At 41.9% G+C, this 15114-nt stretch overlaps 1 protein-coding gene across 7 annotated transcripts in view; it reads left to right on the forward strand.

Annotated features, from left to right (window-relative positions):
- PALM2AKAP2 (PALM2 and AKAP2 fusion) overlaps positions 1-15114 on the forward strand; it is a 428813-nt gene that overhangs the window by 359847 nt on the left and 53852 nt on the right. The gene's annotated exons all lie outside the window — the stretch shown is intronic.

The following is a 15114-nucleotide window of genomic DNA, read 5'->3' on the forward strand; positions in this document are numbered from 1 at the left end:
TGGGGCAGTGTCCACCAGGTACGTGCGTTCAGGTGCAGCAGGCGAGCTCGGTCCCGCTGCACCTGAAACGCTGTGACTTGGCAGAGGGCTGTGTCCTTACATCGGCTGTCCAACCGAGGAAAGGGAAACTGGGGCGAAGCTGTAAGAGCAGAAGCTGGTTCTCAAGATCAGGTGTGACCGAGGAAAAGTTAGGTCATGATTGCCACCTGGATGCTGTTCTCTCTCTTCACGGTAGGTCTCTTTGGTTACTTTTGTTTGCTCAAAGGGAACTTACACCTTTTGTGCCTCAAGCTCATTAAAGCATATGTCTTCTTTATTCTTTAGGGACATTGCATTTATGAACTCAAGGCATTGAGTCACCCAGAAAGAAAAAAACACATCCCTGACATTTCAGGCTCTGGAAGATCTAAATGGCCAACGGTGTGCTCCTTTAGCCAATGTTTCTTTAAGAGATCTAAAACAGAATAGCTCTAAGGCTGTAAAAAATGCTATTCTGTTTCAAGTTCCAATTTTATTATAAATCATTTCCCTTTCCCTAGTAATTACTATATGTTACTATTCAGGGAGACAAAGCTTCCATAGAAATGTTTTCTGGGATTTTTAACCTGATGTTTTAATGGTATAATGATTTCTATCCAGTTAGTAATAATTTTAGAGGCATTGTTGGACAACTGGGCACACAGCTCATAAGCTGTGGAATGCATGAAAGGTATACATGCGGTGCTTTAAAATCTGTTCAAATTATTTGCCACTTATCTTGAACATGCTGGCAAGGTAGGTAGGCATGGGTCAAGCTGAAGAATATCCTTCTTAGGGTTGGAAGACAATTAAATGAGTTCCCTTTCAGACCTGCTTCTAGCCAGGCATTTTGTCCCTTGCAAGGGTTTGGAGCACTTTTTATATTTGTGTGCCTCATTTAGCTCAGGTCAAAGAATTGGGGAGATCACTGTAATGCTGTCTGTATTAGTATAGTGATAGTGAAGCAGTGAAAAGATGTATGAAGCTGCACACATGAACTTTTTCAAGTCCACAGAGATCGTCCATGATCAATAAGGACTGTTAAAAAAAAATCCTCTTAACTCAAGGGAGGTTGACTCATTTTCAGAACTCTTTGACATTTACATGTACTGATTTATATAACGTGTGTGACCTTGTTACTTTTCTGATCCCAGCTGGTGTGTGTGTGTGTGTGTGTGTGTGTAATGGATTTTTTTAAATCCTTGTTCTAGATTTATTCATTTTTTAGTTACAGTGAAATTCAGTCCTTTTGCTGTACATCTCTGAGTTTGGACAAACGCATATGGTTGAGGAAACATTGACACAATCAAGATTTAGAACAGTTCCATTATCTCTCAAAATATATTTTGTTTCAAATTTCTATTGGCATGTTTGGGTATCAAGTTTACTACTACTTCTGAAGACAGAGCCAAGCCATTTGGTGACAAATAGCATAGCAGTATCTGACACTTTTTATGTGTAAGGTTAGTGAGATAGGTGTCAGCAGCAAGATCTGATTTGCTGACCCTTTTTTCTCAGAGAGTTACATGTGGGAAAATTGCACGATCTGATTTGTTGTTTCTTTGTATTTTAATTAACCAATGCAGAACAGTATAATGTATTATATGTTTTAAAAAGAAATAAATTTGTAATAAATACTGTAATCAGTAAAAATAATATAATGAAAATGAAAATAGTCAATATTTTAAAGTTTAGATTTTTTTTTTTAAAGTAAGCTTAGTTCAGGGTGGTTTTAAGGGCAGCGAATGCTGCTGGAAGCAAGGACTGTATGTAGACTGCATAACAAACTGACCTAATGGCTCCCATCACCAGGAAGTACAGGGGTAGACTTCAGGTATGGTGGGATCCAGGAGTTTAAATGACAACATCCCTCTTTCCTCACTCAGCTGTTTTCCCTCTGTGTTGGTTCCATTCTCTGGTAGGCTCTTTTGTTTGTGGTGTCAAGATGACTGGGAGCAGCTCTAGGCTTTTATCCCACTTTCTCAGTTCCCTACAGTTCCAAGTCTCAGAATGGAGTCTCATTGGCTCTGATTGGTTCTCCTGCCCCTTGTGGCCCCCAGGGGTTGGGATGGAGATAAAGTACACCATTCTGATTGGCCAGACTTGGGTCACATGCTCACCCCTGGAGCTGAAGGCGTGCCAGCTCCCCTAGACCACAGGGCAGAAATTAGAGAGTGTCCTAAGAAATAGTTCTCTAAGGGAAATCAAGGGGCGTGTTTGTCAGATCAAGAAAGCACATGTTCTCTACAGGGGCCTTTGGGCCATGTTGCCAGTTGTTTTTGTTTGTTTGCCTTGAAATATTCTTGATAAACATCTACTCTAGGCTAACCTTCCAAACAAGCAAAAGTTTTAGAATTGATTGGTATTTTTGGCTTGTGAGATGACAACCGTTTACTGGCTGTGAGATGTCATATTTTTGGAGAATAGTGGAGACTGAGTGACTGTGGGACTCTGCTAAGTTCAGCTGATGGGACCCGAGGAAGACTGGTCCTGTGCCTACGAAGGCATCGGTGAGTAGGGAACCTGGCCTCGAGAGTAAAGAGCCAGGACTGAAAAAAACAGTAACTGGAAACTGGCAATTGATGGAAAATTCAGCATTGATAACTATTGCCAGAAGAGCAGAAATATTGTCTTGGATAGAAATACTATCAGGAACATTTGGTGCGAATTCATGGAGGTTAAAGACCGGCATAGTTGGTCTAAAGAGCGACTGCTTCCAGAATAAAATCCAGATTTCCAAACCTGGCCCCTGTGATCCGGAGCCTGCCCACCTCTCCAGCTTTTTCTTTTAAGACTAAGTTCAAGAGGCAGGTTCTCTCTGGTATTCCTTAACTGTGCCTCTCTGGCTTAAGAACCCCTCTTCTGCAATCTCATGCTACCTTGTGTGTCTTTCCCAGTGGTCTCAACCAGGGGCTGTTTTGTCCCCAAGGAGACGTTTGGCAATAGTGAGACATTTATTTGTCATGACAGGCAGATGCTACTGGCATCTAATTGGTGGAGGTCAGGGATGCTGCTAAATATCATACAATGGCACAGGACAGCTCCCCAAAAGTATCACGTGGCCCAAATTGTCACTAGTGCTACAGGTGAGAACCCTGGTTACCATTGCACTTGCCGCATTGTTGGATGCTTCTGTTGGAGTCTTATCTTCAACACCAGGCTCAGGTCCATGTGATCTGCATCTGCGTCTCTGATACCATCATGTCTGGTGTAGGGTAGGTCCTCAGGAGAGAGTAAAGATGTCTGGGTACATGAGAATATAAAATGATTTCCTAGGTTAGTGACCAACAAATAACCAGAGTCCCTACTCATCTTTGCATTAGGTAGCCTTAAACCTAAGGCTTTCTTTATCTTGTCCTGCCTTTGTCTTCTCACTCTTCTGCAAAAAGAACTTTGGGGTTTACTATAGCAACTCATAGAAAAAATTAAAGGAATGGTGTTAGCATAGTATTTTTAAAAAAAGTCATTGTATAATAATTATTAGTGTAATATGTCCTGCCTATGAATGGTTTAGGAATGGACAAGCTGTTCAGATTGAATTGATTTTTAAACACATAGAATGTGAGAAATCCCACTAAACACTACATCCCTGAACAGTGGACTCCTAGCATATAGCAGGTACTCAATAATTATTTGTTGAACAAATTTAATCCTTATGCTTTAGTTGAAGGTTTTGGAATAAATTACTTCTAAGAGCCCATTCAAATCTATGCATATTCTATTAAATAATGATGACTTTGAAGACTCATCACGAGCTGTCTCTATCTTCCTGGGCCAAATATATGTGTATCTGGGGCCGTTTTAATATGTCTATTAATGACTTAGGTTATAAAATACCAATGGCCAGCCTTTGTAGCAAGAGAAATAAAATGTATATGAAACTTTACTGTGGTTAGTGGGCAAGAAGCTTCTGGAGAAATACAGCTAGATGAATTTTTACTTCTGCAGATAGAATCACCTTGTCAGTTCTTAGAGTGACAACTCTAATGTGGTTGGATCCTATGGCATCAGTGATGTGGCAGGTAGGGGGTGCACCGTAAAGTGATGTAAGTAAGCAAGATGGGGTCTCGCTCTTGCTCAGGCTGGTTTCGAACTCCTGACCTTGAGCGATCCTCCCACCTCAGCCTCCCAGAGTGCTAGGATTACAGGCGTGAGCCACCACACCCGGCCCATTTTAATCATTTTTTAAGTATACAATTCAGTTGCATTAGGTACACTTACAATGTTTTGCAACTAATTACCATTATTCATTAGCAGAACTTTTTCATCGTCTCAAACAGAATCATACAATATTTGTCCTTTTCTGTCTGGCTTCTTTTGTGTAGCATGATGTTTTCAAGGTTCATCTGTGTTGTAGCATGTGTCAGGATTTCATTCTTTTTTATGGCTGAGTAATATTTCATTGTATGTATACACTGCATGTTGTTTATTCAATTTATCCATCCAAGGCACTTGGATTTTTTTCTACCTTTTGGCTGTTGTGAATAATGCTGTTATGAATGTTGGCATACAGGTACTCATTGGAGTCCTTTATTTCAGTTCTTTTGGGTGTATACCTAGGTTGCTGTCCAATTTTACATTTTATATGGTGAACTGGGTGGCGCCTGGTCACATTCTTTGGCTGCTTCTGGCAAAAGACCTCTGCCCTTACCTCTTAACATTATATTTTCCCTACCTTATGCATGGGAATCTGGATTGGTAAAATTCGATGGGAAAGAAAATAAAAATGAGAAAGTAACAATTCTGAGAGCAGAAATAATGAATCTGCAGTCTTCTTTTTGGCTGCTGGACTTTTTTCTTCTCTTGCCAAGTGTTAGCGCAAAGCAGCAGCTCCATTTTGCCCTGGCACTTTTGCCTGGGAGCAAGGGATGGCCAGAGAACCTCAGAAAATCCCCTTAGAGACATCTCTGCAAACCATATAAATAAGGACATTGTCTAAGTGGGCCATCCTGAATGCAGGAAAGAGACCTGTTGAGTTATTAAATATTTTAGGCTGAGAGGTCAAACAGCCTTGCTTTGCACAGTCCTGCTAGCTCTGTGAGTTCCATAGGGCAGAGGCCTGCTTTTAACTTGAGCTGCTTGTGTTTTGGTTGGTGGTATGCCTCAGAAACAGCAAGGAGCCGGCCACCAGGCTTCCGGCTGGGTTTCCTTTTAACTCTGTTTCATATGGACCCTAAGCTGTGAAAGCAGATCACACATGGCCTGCTGTCAAGCATGAGAATTGCCTTTTTGTTCTTGGGGAGTTGTGCAAAGCAAGTGGGAGAGGGGAAGAAAGACTTTTTTTTTTTTTTAGCATGAAAATATACTACTGTAATTCTTCTCTTCCACTGCCCTCTCCCCATCTTGTGCTATTTTCTGGGCACCAGGATTTCTGCCTTTTTCTAGGCTGATTTACATTTGGCCATAGCAGTGGGAAAGGGGCTGTTTTTAAGGTCTTAGAAGGAAGGAGTATTGGCCTCTCAGAGTAGGACCACCTTGGGCATGCTACTTCATGTCTCTCCTGGAGCTGGGACTGGCACAATGTTGAAGTAGACCATCTCTTAAGTCATCCCCTCCTCCCTGCCAGCTAAAATGTATAACACTTTTCAGTTAAGCCACTGAATCAGAGCCTGTGATGTCTACAACACATGTGTATATCTGATTTCCAGTTAGAGTAAAGTAAGCTGGGCAGTTCCATGCTACTGTCCTGTGTATGGAGGGTGAGGTGTTTCTCCTTGGTTTATCCTGGCAATTTGTTCTTTTTGCTCCATAAAGCAAACAGCAGCATTAGTGCCAAAGGCATTCTGGCTCTGGTGATGGCCAATGGGATTTGAGTCTGGTTTTTGTATAAAACCTGCCATAGGCACCTGGCTCTTCCTTTGGGCTTGCAGTGACCTTGCAAGGGGTGGGGATTTTGGAATGGTCCATGTATAATGTGTGGCAGGCAATGTTCTTTTCATACTAGTCAAACAATTGTTGAGATTTCCCTATGTATCAGTTGCTGGAGACCCCAAAATAAGTCAGATGCATCTCTGCTCCCAGGAGTGTATAGTCTAGTGGTCTTCCTGCTCCTTCTTAGGAAAGGGACATTTTTTGGTCCAGGGGAGTAAGTTCCTCATAAACATGACTGGGAAGGCTATTGATATTTTTATGCACTGCATGAATGATGTAATAAATAACTTCATTATGTCAGCCTCTTTTAATAAAATCACAGAATTTTCAAACTGGTTAAGAGTGCTAGTTCTGTGGCTAGACTGCCTAGACCCAAATCTCAGCTGATTTTTCTGTAAAGTGGGATAGTGGGACAGCACCAATTTCATAGGTTTATAGAGGATAGGAGGTTAATGAATTAATTAATAAAAAGTGTTCAGAATACAGCCTGGTGCTTTAAGCCATATTACCTCTAAACTTTTGATTCATTCATTCAACAAAGATTAAATAAGCCTGTGAATATACTAAAAATCACTAATGGTATGTGAATTAGATATTTAATAAAGCTGTTATAAAAAGAAAATTAATTGATTACCTATTATGTGCTATGCACTGTTTGTTTTAACTGAGGCCTAGAGGAGGTAAGTGATTTGCTCAAGGTGAGTGAATGGCAGAGGTGGTTCTAGAGCTCAAGTCTCCTGGGACATAAGCCCAGCTCTTTGCAAACTGTCAGGAATCAAATGAAGATTGCAGTTTAGATTGGAAGCTGCCGTCAGTTTCTGTCCTGGTGCAGAACCAAACCTTAAGGTAAGAAGGAATAATGGTGTGACTAAGGACCTTAGCATTCTACTTTCACCAGCCCTTTCCTGCAGGTACCCTCACCTGCCACACACCTCCACGTTTTCCCAGACTTCAGACAAGTATTTTGTAAATACCCATACCAATACACAATGAAAAATAGGCCAACATTTTCACTCAATCCCCCTTCTCCCCACCAGCTCTGAATATAAAATGAGTATTTTCAGTTAGGTTTTTCAGTTAAGCAATTGCTTTCAGTTCCCCAGTTGTTGGCATTTAAGAATTAAAGCTTCCTATTGCAAGACAGGGGCAGTCTTTAAAATTTAACCCACTCATCACCACTGCCAAAAACTAATAACAAATTTTGTTACATGGGGAAGTAAATCTTACTCATTCTTGAGATTTCACGCTAAGTCTAAAGATCAAGAGTATATAAGAAGTGAGGCTTGCTTTAGAAATATAAATTTTTTCCTACTGAGTACATACATGTACATAGTAATAGAAACTGTGTTGGATCTAGAGTTGTCCTGCAGCCTGCTGTTCCCATCAGCCGACTGCATTTCTGTGCCATATGCTTTCTTCTGGGATTTCTTCCTTCCACTGACATCTGGTACTTAGGATAAGGGAAAACGGCTTCCCCTGAACTAATAAAATTACTATCGGGGGGAAAAATGGCTACTGGTTGTTTCTAGGCAGCTACGGAATGGGGTGTTTTTCTTAGCGTCCTCAGCAACTATCTTTCGGAAGGAAACATACGAAGGTGAAGCTATCAGCCCATCCATTTTCCTAAGATGAACTCGAAGCAGGTCTTCCTCCAGTGGCCCAGACAGCACAGGCTTTTCCTAGCAGATGGGAGGCATTACCTCACCCACATTTAATGAATAGGTTGCCCCTCGGGGGTGGAATTGTAGCAGAGTCTATTATGAAATCTCATTTGCTTTGCATGAATCAGTTCGGGAAAAGTGAAAAGTGGTCAAATAGAATTGTAACTTACAGCTACTCATCCAAATCAGGCTTGCCCTGAAACTGCTCTGACATGGCAGGTAATAATAGCAGTGTGGCACCTTTGTGGTGGAGAGGGCTTGTAATGATTTCCATTTCTTCTAAATAGTAGCAAAACCAGTTGTAAACACCTTTTGGCTTTGCCTCCTTCCTTTGTCTCTTTTTTTCTAGGACTGTAGCATTTGGGGCACATATAGTTTAGCTTTGAAAGCTGAGAGTTGGAGGGGAAGGAGGTGGTCAGAGGAAAGTCACTCAATTCACACACATAACATGCACACACACACATTTAACATAAACATTTTTGTCAGGCTGAGAATTGGCTGATATATATCTTTCAGCAAACAACCTCAGGCCTTTTATAAATCTGATTTACCAAGGATTAGAAATTCAGCCTTGACCTAAGCAGAAGTTTGAAAGGGCAGGGTGGGTATCAATGGGCCCAGAAAAATGTGGAGGCTGCCTTGCTGCTGTCTTGAGGGAGGTTGAGGCAGTGGGGAAGACCTGTGCGGCACCACCCTGCCCTTCTAAAAGGAAGCTGATACCTGTCTGCTTGTTCCAGTGTTTGTCTCTGGACCTAGTCTTCTCTTAGCCACACAGGGGAAACTGAGGCAGCTTATCATAACACTGCAAAAGCCTTTAAGAAAAAATGGGCTCAGGTTTTGGTTCAGATAACAGGGTGATCCCCCTCCCCCACCCCCAAGGCCTTTGTTTACATTGGGTGGGGTAGGGGGTCTGAGACAGGCCATTGGAAATGGAAGGCTTAATTGCTGGTCCTCTACTGTGTCCCAAAGAAAGGCAGGAAACCATGTCACCTAGCTTCTGATATGTAGCAACCCCAAATTGTTCCCTGACTCTTTGGAGGCCAGCAGGGCACTTTTGCAAAAGGCGCGGGTGGGTGGGGGGATTGTTTTTATTAAATAGGATTTATTCAAGGGATCTTTGTAGAAATCCTTCTGAACTACTGCAGAAATTCCTGGGATGTTCCGATTGGGGATACATGACAAAGACATGTGAGATCTGCCCAAGAGGGGTGGGTTCTCCCAGTTGACTTAAAGACTCTGGCTGCAGATTCAACATGAGACTGAAGGTTTCTGCTGAGTGAGCCACCTGCTTCAATCACTGCATCCAGAAGCTTTGCTGGGAGTGAATTCTTCTCTCCTGTCACTTTCTGGATCTGCTTGAAAGAAATAGAGGTCAGGAAAACATGTCAGGGCCTCTGTAGGGAGGGGCCGGAGCAGGGTGGACAAAGGCAGCTGCACGCCTTTCTTCACTTGAAATCCCAGGGCAGCTGCTGCTGCCATTTCCCGCCGGCCCCCGCGGAGGGGGAACCCAGCTGACTTCTGGGGGCCTGAGATCGTCTGCAGCTGCCTGAACGCTTTTCCAGTGTAAGCAAAGGAGTTTCAGCAGAGGTTAATCTGGGAAATCCTCTGCATGAAACATTTTCCTTTTCATTGCTCATTTTCCTTTTCGATGTAATAAACGGCCCACTCGCTGGACAGACAGCCTGTTTGGATCGCTGGTCCCCAAAGAGTAATCCTTTCAGATTACTCCCACTCCTGCCACCGCGTCCATCACCATGAGAGAGAGCCCCTCCCGAGAGAGAGCCCCTCCCGACGGGCACCACACTAGGCATGTTACATACAAGATCTCCTCCAACACGTGGCACGCCAAAGACCAGTCTTGTGTTATTTCCAGACAGGGAAACTGAGGCTCTGAGACTGAACAGTGAGCTTATCCTGCAGTGAGCAGGTGCAAAACCAAGATCTTAAACCAGTTTTGGTTGATTCTGAATCCCACCCTCTTTCTTCCTCTGCAGCACAGTTTGTATGTGAAATGCATCAGCATTTCAGCCTGAAGGCCACCATCTGCCACCATCTGAAAGCAGGGCTAGCCTTCTTAGCGGAATAGTGCCTAATGGGATCAGGCTTGCTTTTGTATTCTAGACACTATTTACTGAGCTGTTAGATGTAATGTGTTTGGAAATAATACAAGGACTTACTACTATATGTTAAACATTAGAGTATAAATTTTATCAAGCAGAGAATGAATTTGTCATCCAGGGTTATTGGTATCATATGTTTTGTGTTTGTATTGCCTCCAGGGCTGGATTTAGAAAGATTAAGAAAAAAAGATCAGACATTCAAAAGTAAATTATTTCAGGCCGGCTTTACTGTTTTCAAGGGGCCATGGAGTTTTTATCTTGAAGTCTTTGGACTACTCTTTACCTCCCAGGGCAGCTGAGGCAGATGCTCAGTTCCTGTCCCCGACCAGACTCCTGGCCTTGTGGGAGTTAGCTAGACCGGCAGGCCACTCTTAGGACAGAAAACCAAGACTGTGTCATTCCCCAGCCCATCCCGCCATGTTTTCTTTCAATGATGCTTATAATTAAGCCCCAAGCCTCCAGGATCTGGCCCCGCCCACCTCTTCAGACACCTCTGAGCCCCTTCCTCCATCCCTGCTGCCAAAGCCACCAGCCATTCTTGTCCTTGCTTCTCACTTCCACCGCACAGAGTCCTCACACGCTGGTTCTCCTGCCTAGAACAGGTTTCTGTCCCTTCCTGGCATATTTAACGCCTCATCTTTCAGAGAAGAGCTCACCTGTCACCTCCTCAGGGAAACCTTCCCTGACCTCCCTGAATAGCTCAAACTCTCCTATTATGGCTTACCAAAGCACTTGCTTTCAAACAATTTATCACAGATGCAATTCTACATTTACTTGTGATTGAGAAAAGTTTTGTTTTCCCAGAACAATAAATTTCAAGAGGGCAGCTCCATGCCTGCTTCTCACCATGGCAGCCCCAGTGCCCGGCACAGGGCCTGGAACACTGTAGGTATTCAGTTGCATGGGGAAATGAATGAATGAATGAATGAAGCAAAGCCAAGCATGGTATTCAGATCTCATGCTCATCATCACTGCACAGGTTGTGCTAACACCTCATCAAGGGAGATGCTAAGCAGGTGAACAGCTCACATTTCTTCCTAGTGGCGTTAAATTTAAAAGGAGAGCTTGTCATTTCTCACTTCAAGTTTCCCAGACTTTGAGGCCATTCTTAGTGTAAATAGCCTATGGAGGACTCTTGGAGGGGAGAGGGAGGGAATTCCAAAGATTCAGCTTTTGATAAAGGCTTCATCTTTGACGTCATGTGCATTCTACTTAGGAATTAAAACTTGGAGTGCGGCAGCTGCTGAAAATCTCTTTGTGCACTTTTTCCTGTGGCTGGTTTTTTTTTTTGTTTTTTTTTTGTTTTTTACTTTTTCTGAAATTCTTATCTTGAGGGAAAATGTCCCCACATGAATCCACATAGCATACATAAGTTGCCCTAGGAGGTATATTTGTGTTTGAGATTTGAGCTGCTGTCAGTAGAGGCATTGAATCCAACTCTCAGGAATTAGATAGCCCCTTGTTCCCAGGGCCCCTTTGAAGAGAGAAATTATTTGCATGTTGGCAAAAAATCCTTCATATATATCTATATATCTTTCTTGCTCAGGCTTCTCTTTTGGCCATGTGAACTTGGATCCATTTGCTTCCCTCTCCTTTCTGGCCTATGCTGCGATCCCTTGAACATTTTGAGTGCCAATCACGTCACCTTTAGGATCATTCAAATGTCTCCATCCTAGAACAGTGGAACCCACCGAGTTTCCCACAGGGAACTCCCCATCGGATGGCTGGTTTGTCACTGGCCACACCATCCTGCTCTTTCCTCCTTGTGTGTAATCTAAATGCAGTCTAGGAAAATAACAGGAGTTCTGCATTTTTTTTTTAAGAGCAAGGTGTCATATTTTGAGTTCTGTCTAGATTTTTGTTGGGATTTCAGATGTTTAGCCCCAAACAAATTGAGCTTTAAGTTGAAACTGGTCCAGATGAGGTAATGCTTAAGATTTCCCCCCCAGCACAAGGTGTACCTTACTTGAAGCCACCCTAAGTGTAGTTCTTGAATCTCTGCATTCCCAGTAAACACTCATGGCAAAAACAGTTAACAATTAATCTGCTTGTGTTCCAGTGGCTTGAAAAATAAGCATTAATGCTGCAGAGGCCTTATGTTATCAAGTTCTGAAGGATGGTTTTTATAGCTGGTACAAGGCCTTGGTTTATCAGCTCCAGTGGCCTGGAAACCTTTAGACCTGAATATTTGGGATGAGCAGAATGGACCCATCTTAGAAATTCCAAGAAGGCAGAACTAAGATAGAGGGCTGCCAAAGCTCACAGATGTGGAATGAAACCAATTTCAAAACCTGGTTCTTTCGCTCAGTTGGAATGTGCTTAACACTTGGACTCACTTGAGATTTTTGCACCTGGTAAGAATGTTTCAGACCTTGAATTCCACTTCTTTGTGTATTTATCTGTGAATCATAATGATGGTAGCTGCAAGCTATCTCATAAAGCTGTTGCTGAAGTCTTCAAAGCACTGATTCTATCTTCCCAGTGCTACCGAAATCAAAATGGTAGCAGATGTGTCCAAAGTGTCAGGATACTACCTTGGGTCTTTCTCTCTGGAACTCAAACCCTGTGATTGAGATATTAGTTGACAGATTGATAAACTTGCTGAGGTTGGTGATGTTATCTCTTAGGTTGTATACTGTGTCGTCCTACAAAGTATCCCCATTTTATAGAGGAGAAATAAAGTTGGCAGAAGGAGGAAGACTGTAACAACCCCCTTCTAGACTGTAAATTCAGGCAGGGCTCTGTATACCTTCTAATGATTAGTTTTCTATAGAGTTTTACCTTGAAGGTTAACAAATCATAAGCTTAAATATACATGTATCTTGTGGGGTTTTTTTGAGATTGGCTTTCAGGAAAGTTTTTGGTTTAATTATACCTGAAAAGAGTACACAGAATAAACTTGCGATGTCATGCATGCAATGCAAGCTCCTATGCAATAGCCATAGTCTATGCTAGTGGTTCCATGATAGCATCTAAATGTTTGCAGGATTGCTACTTAAAATGTGGTTGCTTTGTGGGTCCTACATGGAAACTGAATCAACTTCAATGCATTTGATAGAAGCTGCATCTTTTCCTAAAGTTTTGAGCAGGTTTTGTCATTAACATTTGGTGGTGGTTATTTTAAAGGACACTCATTACTTATCCACATGTGTACACATACTGTATATATGTCATTAGAAATAATTAGGAGTTCATTTTCAATAAGGTCTGTTTGGTGGTTCCAAATTAATACACTTAAAGCCCCTGATATTTGTCCCTATTCTTCATACCCTGCTGTTCATTGGTGCTAACCTGCAGAGCTAATGAGATGCCTAAATACCTCTGTGTTTCACTACTCATTACTATAGGAGAGTAGGTCTCTCTTTTTCCTTTTTTAATGGGGGCAGACATAAAATTTATCAGCAGGCATATCCATGAGAACTAACTTTATTACAAGTATCCTTTTAGGCTTGCAAGCTCCTGGATAGTTAATTTTGCACCGTAGTCTATGTGGTTTTCATTCTGATGCTTCTTGAAATGAAACATAATGCTGTAAGAGACGTCTGCCCAATAAAACAAAGCAGTCTGGGCTGTTTTATACAGATATATGCATTATATCCTCTGTATTCTAGTGCTTTTATTTTCTTTTTCACCTTCTTTCTGTTAGAGCTGTTAGAGCCAAACTCCATACTCTTGTTTTGTACCATGTAAATACACAAATCATTCCTTATCACCTATAGCCTTAGTTGTTTTAGAAATTAATAAGTAGCTACATCTGCATATTTTTGCATTGATGAGAGTTGGCATCTTTGGAAAACATGTTTAGTATTTTTGAAGGGGAAAATTTTTGGTCCATCAGGTTAGCATTTGCCAAGGTAGAGACCCCAGGTGGGACCACCCAGCATGGTCATGTCTTACAGACTGTAGTCTGAGAGAGCCAACCAAAGAAGCTGGGTCCAGAGGTAGCTGGCAGGAAGATTCTAATCTCAGAAGAGCAGCTTCTGAGAGTGTGAAATGACTGGGAGTGTGAGCTGGCCTAATGGGGAGGGGGCCACACTCTTAACTACCTCCAGGTAGGGGATGTGCAGTGTGTAAGGCTGCAGCCTTCCCTTTTAGGTGGAGAGAAGACTCCTTGGGGGTGAGTGCAAAGGAGAGTGATGTTGAGAAGAGGGTGGCGATGGGTGCTCAGTGCTGTACTGTCTCAGCACAGCTCCATGATTCCAGATTCAGGGTGTGTTGAGGATCCCTGTACTGGGCCCAGGTGCAGCAAGGTAGGAGCCTAGGGAACGCAGAGAATGTCAGCTGGGAGTGGGTTTGAGATGTTTGGAGGACAAAGGTTGTGTTGCTTTGTGTGTGCGCACCAGCACTTGTGTGCATGTGCATCCTTCAACAGTCCAGAAATTGGATTGCCATTTCAGTTCTCAGACAAATGGCTTGTTTATTAAACTGAAAGCTGCTATCTCCATTAGGAAATATTCAATTCCAGCAATTAGCCCCAGGGTTAAAAAGAGCCTCCCTCCCTCCAGTCTGTTTTGCTCTGTTCCCAAACAATGCTTTGATGTGCAAGGCAACTCTAATGCAAGATAAGTCATCAATTAACCCAACTGGAAGGTTCAGCTGAGAACTGACTTTTCAAGGAAGGGATTATGGCTGAGCCTCTAACCACTGATTGACGTTATCTCTCCTCTCCAGGACATATTCTTAAAGAACTTAATCTCCACCCAGGCAGAGGGTAACAAAGATGCAAAAGTATTCTAGGTATTTGATTTGCTTTAAAAGTGTGTTTTAGTATTCTTTGGCACTGTAGAATGACTGTAGTTAACAAGGATACATAGTTTCAAATAGCTAGAGGAAGGATATTGAGTGTTCCCCAAACAAAGAAATGATAAATGTTTGGGATGATAGATTGCTAATTATCCTGATCTGATCTCTATGCATTATATGTATCGAAACATCACTATGTATCCCATGCATATGTACAATTATTATGCGCCAATTAAAAATTAAAGAAAAAGCTTCACTTTAGAAATAGGATCTTAAATCAATTGTGGTGGGGGTGGAGATGACCATAATTTTCTTTCCAAACAAGTTACCATTTTAATTCCTTCAGGAATTGTTGATTATAATGCTATTAAATTACTAACTTTTGAAATAAAAAGTAAGAAGAGCCATCTACTTTATGATAGTAAATTGATACTAACCCTATTGTGCATTTCAAAACAATCCAGATGAGCTCAATTTGTAATTGTGTGCTTTGGATTGGCAAATAAGTCAATTTTTTTTAACTCTCAGATACTTTCAAATAGTGACAATTTACATACAACTTTTCAGGAAAATATCAATTTCATAAAGTAAGCTATTTTGCTATTATTTTCCCCTGTATGCTTTTCATTCTTCTAATATGCGTATGAGATCAAAAAGAAGATGTAATAAAATTAATTGTCAAAACCATTTTTTTCTTTTTT

This window comes from Microcebus murinus, chromosome 12, assembly GCF_040939455.1.
Source record: "Microcebus murinus isolate Inina chromosome 12, M.murinus_Inina_mat1.0, whole genome shotgun sequence".
Taxonomy (NCBI): Eukaryota; Metazoa; Chordata; class Mammalia; order Primates; family Cheirogaleidae; genus Microcebus; species Microcebus murinus.